We start from the raw sequence: 13,535 nt of genomic DNA on the forward strand, positions 1-13,535 counted from the left end.
TAGAAAGTAATTAAGATCAGGACTTATTTCCTTTGTCTTCCAGCAAATGTAGAAATGAAAGCAAAATATTGTAGAACCTAAAATAGTGTTGAGAACATATTTACTGAGTGAAATATCTGAACAAGTTAGAAGGAAGTTAGTTCTATCCAATACTGAATAAAAATTACTTATCCATTCTGGTCCTCTCACCTAAGTGGAAATCAATGTGAAAAATCAAATTTCATTTACTTAAGTTCTCTTTAAACCTGCTTTTCAGGAACATGTCTATTTCAGAGTATGAAGCAAAGCTATTTGTGATAAGCTGACTTTTGCCTGTTCAATGATACTAGTAATGATTTTGATTTGTAATCATTGGTCCAACTCCAGTTTGTGGGTTGTGTTTAATCTAAAATTAATCCTTTAAAAATATTAGGCAGTAATTCATAATGGTATGATGCATGGCTATCAGAACTGGTCTTATCTGGTTGAGTTTCCTTCCCTGGGCCTGTATAGATGTTTTTTTTAAAAAGGCAGAAAAAACATCGGCAATTTGAATATTAACCATCTATAAACTGAGCCTGAGATTACCTGGAAGGTATTTGCATATGACTTCCATTAATGATATATTTCAAAATTTAGGTGTTGAAAAAGATTTTATGAATTGTCTATCCTTCTGTCTTATTAAATAGGTAAGAGAACAGGCTCACAGAAGTGCAGCCAACCACCCTTAGTGTTGAGGACAGGTTCTGGTCCTGAACACCTAGCCTGCATTTTTACCTCTAAAAAATGGGCTATATCTGTAGAAAGCAACCTCTTAGACATGTTTGGAAAATAAAATCAATTTTCCAAACTTACTCAGAAATAAATCAGTGTATTTTCAGATTAAATCTCTGAATACTTGTTGGGATTTTAATCTAGTTATTCTATGATTTGGAAGTGAGGAAACAGTCCTAGCTAGCAAAGAAAATGCTTGCTGATTTAAACTTGATGAGAATTTTATGTTTAGGGGAATTTTGGTGTGAAAGGAAAAAAAATGATCCAGTTTATTTGAAGTACAGTATAAGAGATAATCGTTTTATTTAATCCTACTTTCTCTTCTGTATGCTCCTAAACTTAAGTATCTTGTGGCAGACAGTTCTTGGCAAATAATCCAGGCCAAAGCAGCTAAGTGCCCATATACTTCGGTCATCCTTTTGCCTTGCTTCAACATCCTTAGAGGGTATCTGTTTTACAAGATGATATAAGACTGCTAGACTCACATGGAGCCTTACGTGAGCAAGAAGTAAACTTTTGCTACATTTCACCATTCAGGTGGGCACTTGGTATTAATTGTTCATTTTACAGTGATCACTGTGACTTCCTGTGCCTCTTTTCCTTTCATTCTCTGGGTCTCAGTTACGATTCCACTGATATATCCTAGTCTTCCTAGGGATCAAAGAGCCTCTTGAGAAGGTGAAAGAGGAGAGTGAAAAAGATGACTTAAAACTCAATAGTCAAAAATAAAGATCATGACACCCAGTCCCATCCCTTCATAACAAATAGATGGGGAAAAAATGGAAACAGTGACAGACAATTTTCTTGGACCCCAAAATCACTGGAGACAGTGACTGCAGACACGAAATTAAAATAAGCTTGCTCCTTGGAGGGCTTCCATGGTGGCTCAGTGGTAAAGAATCCTTCTGCCCATGCAGGAGACATAGGTTTGATCCCTGGGTCAGGAAGATCCCCTGTAGAAGGAAATGGCAACCCACTCCAGTACTCTTGCCTGGAAAATTCAATGGATGGAGGAACCCGGTAGGCTACAGTCCACGGGGTCACAAGGAGTCAGACACAACTGAGTGACTTCACTACTCCTTGGAAGAAAAGCTGTGACCAATCTAGACAGTATATTAAAAAGAAGAAACATTTTTTTGCTGACAAAGGACTATATAGTCAAAGATATGTTTTTTTCCAATAGTCATGTACAGATGTGAGAGCTGGAAAAAAAGGCTGAGTGCTAAAGAATTGATGCCTTCAAACTATGATGTGGGAGAAGACTCTTGAGAGACCCTGGGACAGCAAGATTAAACTAGGCAATTGTAAAGGAAATCAACACTGAATATTCACTGAACAGACTGATGCTAAAACTCCAATACTTTGGCCACCTTTTGAGAAGAGCCAAATCATTGGAAAAGACCTTGATGCTGGGAAAGATTGAAGGCAGAAGGAGATGGAGATGACAGAGGATGAGATGGTTGGATGGCATCACCGACTCAATGGACATGAGTTTGAGCAAACTCCAGGAAATAGTGAAGGGCAGGGAAGCCTGGTGTGCTTCAGTCCATGGGGTCACAAAGAGTCAGACACTACTAAGCAACTGAAAAACAAGTGAACAGGTGTAGAATTTTCAGTAACTTTGCATGATCCAAGAAATGCCACTGCTTTGAATGTCATCAGAATATTCCTTATGAATTACATTCTCCTCAAAAGATTATCTTGGTTCCTACTAAAAGCATTTTTTTTGGTATTAAAATGTTTTTATTTACTACTTTGAAAAGGGATTAGGCTGATTGCAGCTTTTAAATTCCTCTCTCTCCTCTTATTTTTCAAAGTTTGTATCTGAATAGCCTAGCAGTATAAAGGCCAAGGTGGTGTTACTTTTCCCACTGGCAACCAGTTAAATCTATCCCATGACCATATTACTCCAATCTTCATTGTAATAACAATTGCAACAAAAAGATAACAATTTTTGCAGAAATTGTAACGTGTCCTTCTTTATTCTCTTCTCCCTTCCTTTTGTCACATGGACTGTTAGCTTGGTCTGCAGCCATCCAGAAAGAGGCAGACGTGGCCACTGTGAGAGGATGTGTTATGTGTGACCTTCATGTCATCTCTTCAAGAGGAAATTGCTTTTCCTTTTTTCTTTAATGTGGTGCTGATGGGTTAATTTTAACTAAGCTGATGAGACATATTCTAAAGCAATGCTTCTCAAATATTAATTTGCTTACCTAGTGATCTAGTTAAAATATGGATTCTAATTCAGAAAGTTAGGATGGGGCCTGAGCCTTAACATTTTTAACAAGGTCCCACATAATCCTGATGTTGCTGATCTGGACCACACTTGGAATAACCAGACCTTAGAAGATGACGCAAGCATAGGCAGAAGACACATGGCCCCTGAATCACCTTCAGGAACAGAGCTTTATCACTCACCTAGACCACTCCATTCTGCATTGTTTACTGATAAATGTATCAACTTCTATCATATCCACAGTCTTTGTATTTATTGGTTAGCTCTAGCCTATACTGAAATAAGTATAAAACTAGTAGTAGTAATAAGTATCATTTACTATTTACCATGTGGCTTATTTACTGAATATCATTTACTGAGTGTTTGCCAGGGTGTTTACCAGGTTTATCATTACTGAGTGTTTATTCAGCTGGTAAAGAATCCACTTGCAATTCGATTCTTGGTTCGATTCTTGGGTTGGGAAGATCTGCTGGATAAGGGATAGGCTACCCACTCCAGTATTCTTGGGCTTCCCTGGTAGCTCAGCTGGTTAAGAATCTGCCTGTGATGCGGGAGACCTGGGTTTGATCCCTGGGTTGGGAAGATTCCCTGGAGAAGGGAAAGGCTACCCACTCCAGTATTCTGGCCTGGAGAATTCCATGGATTGTATAGTCCACGTCACAGAGAGTCAGACGACAACTGAGTGACTTTGACTTTGACTTTCACTTCACACTACTGTGAGGTAGGTAATATCTCAATGAAGTGTTATACCCATTTTATGGACATGGAAACTAAGGCAAGAAGGGGTCAATAGCTGGCCAGATGCATGCAATTTGCAAATGGCAGATATCGCAGATGTGGTATTAAATTCTAGTGACAAAAGAAACATTACCAAAAGGATTACAATTTGACTGGTGCATTTACCTTGGGATTCCTAAGTTTTAAATCTGATCGATCAGCAGAGGTTTTGTCTCTCTTTGGGTTAGTGTTGTCTATTCTCTTCCAGCCAACAAATCAAGGAGAATCACTCTTTACAATTCATGGAAGAGTGTCACTCTTTCTGCCCACCATCTATTCTCAACCAAGATTACTGGAAGAAACAGGCTGAGACTGTAGAAGGCATTAATGTGCATACTACAGCTGAAGATTAAAGAGATTTGTTCTCTTTTACCGCTTCATCTTATTAGGTTCTTGTCTTCTACCGATCAGCTCTTTTTGGTCCCTAGTGAGCTATGAGAGGGAAGGAAAGAGAGAGAGATGCTAATGGATTAGAAGCCTGGGAAAATGTCAAGTCTGGCAGAGAGAGGAAAACTAGTATATATGCCTGATGTTCTTCTGGCCTTTGGTCTCTGTTGCCAATCAGAACTGTTAGCCTGAGTCAATCAGAGGTTCTAATAACCTAGAGAAGTATAAAGACACAGCACACCAGATACCCCCTATATCTATTCATCTCTGGGTTGTCTAACTGTGTGGAAGCAAAGCCAAATTACACACTATGTTTATGAACTGTGTGTGGGGAGAATAACAGATGGATTAAGACATTTTAAAAACACAACTCTGGATTAAAAGTCAAAAGGAGCACTTCTCCATTTGCTACTCGAGAAAAGTAGAATCCACCCCTAGTGCGAGCAGTTTAGGGCTATTATTTTTGTGACAGAATAGCAATGACATTTCTACTTAAAACTCCTTGTGACCTTTCCAAGGGAGCTGTTTGTGCTTCACTTGTTCTGTTTTTTTTTTTTTTTTCCCCCCTCTTCTCCTCTGGAGATTGCATTGCTTTTATAACAATGAAAGACTAATAAATAGAAGGAGTAAGAAAGGGGTAGGAAGAATGAAAAGGTGAAGAGATGAGAGAGAAAGAGACAGTGTAATAAGATTAAACTGTAATAAGATAAAAAGAGAAGGTGAAGGAAGATAAAGGAGAGAAATTAGCCTAAATAATAAATGTAAATTCTAGGTCACCCAGCTAAAAATATCAGAAAATGCTTTCTTGTTTTTTTGATAATTGCACAATTAATAGATTTCCAATGAAAAAGGATCACTCCTGCAATACAGAAAGTCCAGGATATTGTTAACTGAATGCTCGAGACTGTGTAACAGGAGACTGATTTTGCTTTCAGAGCTCTCCTTTGGCCCAAATTCTTTACCTCTATCCTTCATAGATACTGCTGCATTCTACCATCTGCTCCTTTGAAACTCAGGAGCCTCACTGTGACCCTTAACTTCCTTGAGATCTTGAATTAAATCTCAGAGGAGTTCGTGGGGTGGGTGGGGAGCACCTCCCATCTCATCCAAAGGTACCTATTGTAAGTTCCTTTCCTCCAAGAGTCCACCTGCCCTTATGACATCAACAAACTCAAATTAAGCCACTAGTGGATAGTAATTAAATCATTCACTAATCTTCCCAAGCAATATTTGCCTTTCAATATGCAAAGGAATTTTAATTATCCTGGTTAGAATTCTAGATACCTTGGTAAGATTAGAAAGAATTAATCATAAAAAATATATAGTAGCTGAATCTGAATGCCCTTCTAAAAGAGGAATACATACATAGTATATAATTAATATCTATCTATCTATATCTGTCAGGGATTGAGAACTGAATTATTTAATTGAGTATTATTATTTGTGATCACCTTGGGATCAGTTTGATAAAAATTATCTGTATCTATTTCTCTTTCATTTACACATAAAATGCTAAACCTCATTAAATTACACTGAAAAATGTAAAAGTAATTCAAGAAAAAAACCAAACTGAATTTTAGAAAGGAAAAGTACTATAGTTTTCTAAAGAACTTCAATTTCCCCAAAACTGATGCAGATACAATAGGAGGCACATGAAGTCACCAGAGAGAATGGAGTTTTTTATCCTCCCAGTCCTTGATATAATATTGTGACTGAAGAATTATTCTCTTACTAAAGTAAGGAGTACTTGTTAATCTTTTTTTTAAACCCTATTGCCAACCAGATGACCCATAACTTGTGAGTAATAATAAATACTTACTTGTTTCAGCTGTTTACTTTACAATAGCTTGTTCTGAGGCCATAGCTCACTGAAGCATTTATCCACAGCTGACAAATTCTGCCAGCAGTCCCATGAGTTAGTAAACACACAGAACCAGCAATAGATTCAGCATAATGATAATGTGGAATTAAGCTATGACCATAGTTTCACTTTGTGGTAGATACTTGGAAGTGATAAAGAGACTCAGGGAAGTTCATGAATTCTTCTCTACCTCTCACTTTTTCTTCCTTTATAACATTCATCTAACTTCTGTGATAGGAAGTGACAACAAGAATGAGTCACTGTCTTTGCCCCTAAACTCAGGGTTTATTGAGCATATGTGTATGTATAGGGAGGCAAACAGGAAATGATTAATTAATGACATCTGTGAAACTTTGATGTTTGAGAATACAGAAGGGATACAAGGCTTAATTCTCCTTGAGAACCTAAGGAAAATTTTTATAGAAGATATCTCATTTGAGCTAAGTGTTGAAGAAATAGGTTGAAGAAATCATAAAATATGATCCATGGACCACATGATGCCAATTGCTATTCACACTGTTCACTAAACCCAGGGTAGGCAAGGCTTGGACCTTATTAGAGGCTGGAAGGAGACTCAAAGAGCCATGGGAACTGCAGACACATTTACTCTCTCCTGCTGGCACAGCAACCATAACACAGCCTCTCTTCCGGACGACTCAACAGCCACAGCAGCAGCCACAGTATAACCATCATGGAGCTACAGTGGAGCCATAACATAACCTCACATAACATAACCACGCTGTCACTGCTTTGCAGCCCCAATGCAGCAGCGGCCAGAGCTCTCCTGGTGACACTCTTACAGGTATACCTCACACAGAGGGCCATGGCCAAGAGAGTACCTCATGATATGTGTGCGCAGTGCTATGGATGACCTCAGCTGTTGGTGAGATGTGAGAGAGCCTGACCAGCTATCTTGGCTAATTTGCTTTCTCCCCACAGGATCCCATCCAGACTACTGGATCAAAATCTGCATTTTAAAAAGCTCCACAGGAGATGCACATGTGCATTAAAGTTTGGGTTAGAGTTGTTGTTAGTGTGATGGTTCTATTTTGTCTGTGCATTAGAAACATCAGGAGAATTTTTAAAAAATGTATTAACACCCATGGTCGCTGTATCTAGAGTTTCTCACTCAACTAGCCTAGAGGAATCCCAAGCATGAATATACATAGGGTATGCAGGCTCTAGTCAGTGGTTTTTTATGGCTACAGCCATATGTTAGACTGTTGAACTGTCATGAGCTTTGAATGTTATGAGCTGGATCTTAAGGTATAAAAAATGGGCATGGTGAGATACAGTTCTAAGATTCTGAGAAATTCTTCCAACTCTCCAAGCTACAAATATGAAAGTTCTGCAAATGGTCATGATGACTTTCATTGATGCCTGAGTCCTAAGCCTGATTGCATGACAAAAATCTTAGGATACCTGGAAATGTGGGCATAAATTAGATGGCAAAAGTTCTCATGTTGCAGGAAATAGAAGCAGAAGGACATGATAAAGGAGACAGATCATATTTGGAGATCTACTTGTCAAGGCTGTAATGAACAAAGGCTTAGAGACAACTTATGGGGATGTTTTATATAGGAGATGGTGTTGGAAAGAACATAATTTATCCAACTTTTTTTTTAGTGGTTTTTGTCCTGTTCTGATTCTTGCCAGACTTGACTCAGCTTGGAGAGAGAATTTAACTGCCCCCACCCCAAATCTCCCACTGATGCATATTACAGATCCCATGACATTCTCACTGTATTCATTGCAATGTTTGGGCCAAGTTCCAATCAGAAAATTACTTTCTATTGACTGTAAATTTCACACCTCTAGCATGAGGACTTCTTGTAATACACAGTCTCTAAATTGGCTTCAAGTCCTTCCTGAGACCAAGTATGACACATACCCTCAAATGGGTTTCAAATTGAGCCACAGCCTTGGCTAAACATATTTTAATGACAACACATAACATTCAGGTCATTGAAAGAATATTTCCCCCTTCATATGATACATGTGTTGCTGGCATAAAATTATATGACTTATGTCCCCTTTCAGCGTTAGGAGGGTCGAGAAATCTTTTTCACTTTCAGCCTGAAATTACTCTGCAGTATAAATTATTACTCACAGTTCAACACTTGCTGTGTTCAGCCCAGAGGTGGCTGCCTTCTCAAAGGCTCTGTGATTTATGGGTGGAGGCAGAAGGGCGAGAGTGCCTCTGAGCAAGCATGTACCAGCCCTGTGTTCCCTCTGTCAGAGGCAACAGAAGGTTGAGAAGATCATTCCCATCAAATCATACAAATCAGAGAAATAACAGAGAAGCTTTCAACTCCATTGATATGGGAGAATCAGTGCAGGAGGGTAGGGAGAATCACTGAGGGGAACATCTATTCTGCTTAGCTGTTTCCTTATTTTGATTTTTGGGTTCCTCAAGACTAAAACAATTAGAATCTTGAATAATCCAAGAAGCAGACAATAGATTCAGCTGCTGGATTCTCTCTGCTACTTGCTAACATTTGGTCATCTCAGACTCCATTGCCTCAATGTTAAAAATGGGTATAATAAAATTTTTGCTTCATTTACAAGGTTATTGTTTCACTCAAGTGAGCTGAATTCTTGGAACTATTGTGCGAACTGTACAAACGCAAATACTTTATTAGGTGAAAGTTGCTATTTTTACATATGATAAGTTCATCCTGGGGCACACCCTCCTCAAGGGTGATAGCACTTTTATTATGACTGGGTTGTCCAGAGGTGTTTCAGACATGATCCTGCTGCAGCCCTTCATCTTCACCCTGTATATTACAACCTCATCTTCACCCTGTATATAGCTGGTATTCTCTCTATATTTTTTTTTCAGGTAAAACTCTTTAATGATAATTGGTTAAATGTCAAAATTAATATGAACAATAGACTACTAGACAAGAGCATCTAATGAAAGACTTTACTGGTAAGTTTCTATATATTTTTTTATTTCAAGAAAACCATTTTTGATTGCAAAGGAAATAGATCTCCAACACCTGGACTCCTTCATGAAATGAAAGACTGTCCACAGGAGAAACTAAACAAAGTTCTATCATTTTTGTAAACTTTTGTTACTTATATTAAACTTCAAAGAGTGAAAGCAATCATCTTTAGCAAAGTAGAGAATTTAGAAATTTAGAATTACTGATTTTTTTTTAATGGAAAAGGTACATTGAGGTTGTTATCTACCTTGAATTAATACTTCCATAATAAGCATGTTTGCATTAGTAAAAACTGTCTGGGGATTATACTGGTTTGCAAAACACTGAAATTAAAGTTACATAGTATTGTAAGCAGGAGAAAACACTCAGTTGGAAACACTGAAGGGTCTATGTTTCTCTGTGCTTCAGCAAGCATTGACAGTCCAAGTTTGGACATGTGTCTATTTAGAGAGGAATAAACCTCTGGTAGAGTTAGTGAAAGCTCTTAGCCACACAAACATAAAACATCAACTGAAAGGTGATAACAACACTTCTCATACAATCAGGGATCTTGGGCGATGTGTGCTTGTAGGGGGCCAGGGTGATCACAGGCCTTAGTGGCTGTGAGTGGCAGGGGGCTTGGGAATTCTGACATTTCTAATTAGAAGTCATTTCCTCATAAGCTATCTGTCTGGCGCAGACAGTAAGGAATCCACCTACAATGCAGGAGACCTGGGTTCTGTCTCCAGGTTGGGAAGATCCCCTGGAAAAGGGAATGATAACCCACTCCAGTATTCTTGCCTGGAGAATTCCATAGACAGAAGAGCCTGGAGGGCTACAGTTCATGGGGTCACAAAGAGTTGGACATGACTGAGCAATTAAAAACTTTCACTTCACAAAAGTTGAATTTTTTTTTTCTTTCTTAAATTGGCAATTCAACTTTGACTTTAAATCTCTTTCAGGGTGCTTTAAAAGATTAATTTTTTTCCCCCTTGGAAGCCAGAGTCTGTTTTATGGGGAAGAACTCTGAATAGCCAAAGGAAAAGCTTTCCTCGGATCTCCCAGTGAATCTTGGCAGATTTTAAATATAGGCACCTTCTTATCCTTGATTTCGAATTTCAAACATCTTTTCTACGTCCACTCTTTCTTCTGTTATATAAATGCAATCCCCAAAGACATACTTCTCAGTCATTAATAACTATTAGAAGAATACTATTAAAGGATCAATGTGCTAAATTTCAGCAGCATTGCTAGAGGTTACATTGATTTATAAGGTTTAGAGAGCTACTGTAGCTGGGATTAAAATTTTTTTTAGGGTGAGATGTTCTCCTATTCATTAACTGTAGAGGTGGATGGATCTGCTAATGTATGATACAAAATGAATCAACCAACCAAACACAGCTATTTAAAGCATTTTGAATGTTTTTGTCATGCTTTAATCTAAATTTTTTAAATATGAAAATATATCATAATATATGTGTAAGTATTATAAATAATGCATATTTATAATTATACATACATATTGTATATAAAATGTAATGATAATAGATGTTTATAATAATTGATATAAATCCATTTAAAGGTTTTCCATAAGAATGAAATTCGTAATTTGGTTCTTCATCATAACATTGTTTATATGTATTTAAAATAGTAGTTGTTTATAGAAATTCTGCTTACACATGAATTCTCAGGAGCACATTTTTTATATTAAAGAGTACTTAAGAAGTAGAAATTGTTTAGAACCAAGCTACTTGGAATTTCAACTCTGGAGAAATGCTGAGGAGCACAGTACTGGGCAATATACCACCCTCACAGGACAGAATGTATATCAAGGAAGATTTCTCAGAAGAGGTGATGCTTAAACTGAACCACCAAGGATAAGTAAGAGTTCCAGGCAGAAGCCCAGTAAAACGTGAAGGCACATGCATCCTGTGTATGTGTCTAGGGGGCAGGAGATGATGCAGTAAGGCTCTAAAGTAAATAAGGAAGGGCTTTGTGTTCTAAGTCATGGCACTTTTATTCTGAAGCCAGTGAAAGGTTTTAATATAAGTTTCATGATGAAATCCTGTTTCTATCTGGACAGCCTAGCAGGTGATGTAAATGACTTTGTCATTTATGTGACTTTCCTAAATATTTGACATTTCTACCTAACGTCACTCTCCTTAAATAATGTTGGAAGACAACACTATGGAGTGGGTCAGAGTTGATTGATGTCACAGTGTAAAAAGAAAGGGAAAATGATTCTGCAGCACAGACAGCAAAGTCTTTCTTCTAGTGATCCCTGGGCCTGGGTATCTGGAGACGTTGACTTGAGTGAGAGCTGTCTGTTAAATACCTCCTTGTATTAGCAAAGCTCCTTGAGTGGCCTTGAAAATCACTGAGGTGCCAGAAAGCTTTATAATCCAGAGCTTAAGTTTACTTCAGTGATATGGCACAGGAATTGTTAAGTGAGAGTACGACCTGTCTGTTCACCTTAACAAGTAAGAGAGGCCGACAGTCTCTCCTAGATCAGAAAGGTATGTAAGAGGGGGAATGAAGAGGTACCTTGGAAAGCCGAACCAACTGAACCAGAGGCAGACTGAACCAACATCCAGGGTAGCACACAGCAAATCCCTGAAGAAAGAAGCAAGGTTTCACTCCATACTAATTTGTGCCAAACATAACTAAACATCTCCTGTATAATTTTGGTTTGTGTGGTTTTAAGATTTTATGGGCTCTTGGAACCAAAAGGAGAGACCAATGAGGAAAGTAACTGTCAACACACGTTCTTAAGGAAATCATACATTTCAATTCAACTGGCATTCAGGCATGGTGCTGACATAATAATTTTCAGGCAAAGGTGTAAGAGACATCTTTTTATACAGGACTTCAATCAACCACTGGAAGTCCCTATTGTAAGGGTGGAGAACCAAATGTGGGCTAAATGAAAATAATTTAATTCAGAGAAGAAGGTGCCAGTGTTAGATGAAGCAATGAGATGATTGCGATTTTTCAAGTTCACAGAGTATAATCTTTATGCCAGACTAACCTCTTTCTTCCTTTTAATTATCCAAAATTATGTGATTTCAAACAAATGTGCTGCTCTATACATGAGAGAAAAGTGAAGGTAAACCATTGCTTATTGGTTATAATTTCCATCAGTGGAGACATTTGCAGTTAAATCAGCTGAAAGTTAAGACTGGAGATTCTTACCTGCTATGGGCAAGTTGCTCCTATCTGAGCCAGCTGAATCCTTACTCTGTTTTCTGGCAAGCATATTTGCCCAACACTTATTGAACATTCCAAGGTATATGCTAGGTATTGTGTCAAGTTCTTTACATAAATCATATTATCTAATACTCACAGCAATTCTCTAAGAAAGACCTAATTGTTTCCCCATTGTTATAAAAAATTTATTTCATGTTTGAAAAATCTGAAGAGAAACAAACAAATGAAAAATAGCAGTCTGTATTGTTGTTGTTATTTAGTTGCTAAGTTGTGTCTGACTCTTTACGATCCCATGGACAGTAGCCTGCCAGGCTCCTCTGTCCATGGGGTCTTCCAGCAAGAAAACTGGAGTGGGCTGCCATTTCCTTCTCCAGGGAATCTTGGCGATCTTGGAGATCTTGGTTCAATCCCATGGATTGAACTTTCATCTCTTGTGTTGCAGGTAGATTCTTTAGCAATAGTCCTTAGGTAAATGGGCTAAAGGGCTATTTAGGCTAAAGGGCTTTCTGAAAGCCAATGTCACTGTAGAATGTACTGAGTGAGTGAAAGTAGCTCAGTCATGTCTGATTCTGTGTGACCATGAACTGTAGCCCACCAGGCTACTCTGTCCGTGGAATTCTCCAGGCAGGAATACTAGCGTGGGCAGCCATTCCCTTCTCCATGAAATCTTCCCAACCCAGGGATTGAACCCAGGTCTCTCGCATTGTAGGCAGATTCTTTGTCATCTGAGCCAACAGGGAAGCCCATAGAATGCACTAGAAGGCCTTATTTTTAACTCAAATTTTCAGAAGGGGAGATTGTAGTACAAAGTAGTTAAGTAACTTACTCAAAATCAGACTGTCTTTAAGTGGCAGAACTAGGATTTGATCCCATGACTACCTAGCTCCAGAGTGTAAGCTAACTAGTTTGTTAATTATGAGTTTAATCTTTCCTATGTCTCAAGTTTATTAGTTCACTTATGGCCGGAACCTCAAACTTTGACCTTATTCACACTTTGTTCTTAAAAACCACAAGCAATGAACATTTATACTCAACTATGATAACTCAATAGACAGGTATTTACTCAAAGTGAATTCATGTATCCTCAAATCCAAGATTCCTGCATAACCATCTGAGTTTCAGAGAAGTATAAGAAAAATTCAGGAGCACACATCTCAGTGGGTGGAGGAAAATATATTTTGTGATTTTAACCTAAACATTTTTTAGCCTCAATATTTAACTCATTTTCTTTTGCACTTCAAAAAAAAATTATCATTCAAGTTCATGAAATGAAGGATTGTACATCAGAGATCCTAAGAAAGCAGACAGCATACTAACCAACCTTCTGAACACTGCAGAACCTTGTTTAGAAACTCTGGTTAATAGGGCCCATTCAACTAGCCACTGG

This window comes from Bos indicus x Bos taurus, chromosome 3, assembly GCF_003369695.1.
Source record: "Bos indicus x Bos taurus breed Angus x Brahman F1 hybrid chromosome 3, Bos_hybrid_MaternalHap_v2.0, whole genome shotgun sequence".
NCBI lineage: Eukaryota > Metazoa > Chordata > Mammalia > Artiodactyla > Bovidae > Bos > Bos indicus x Bos taurus.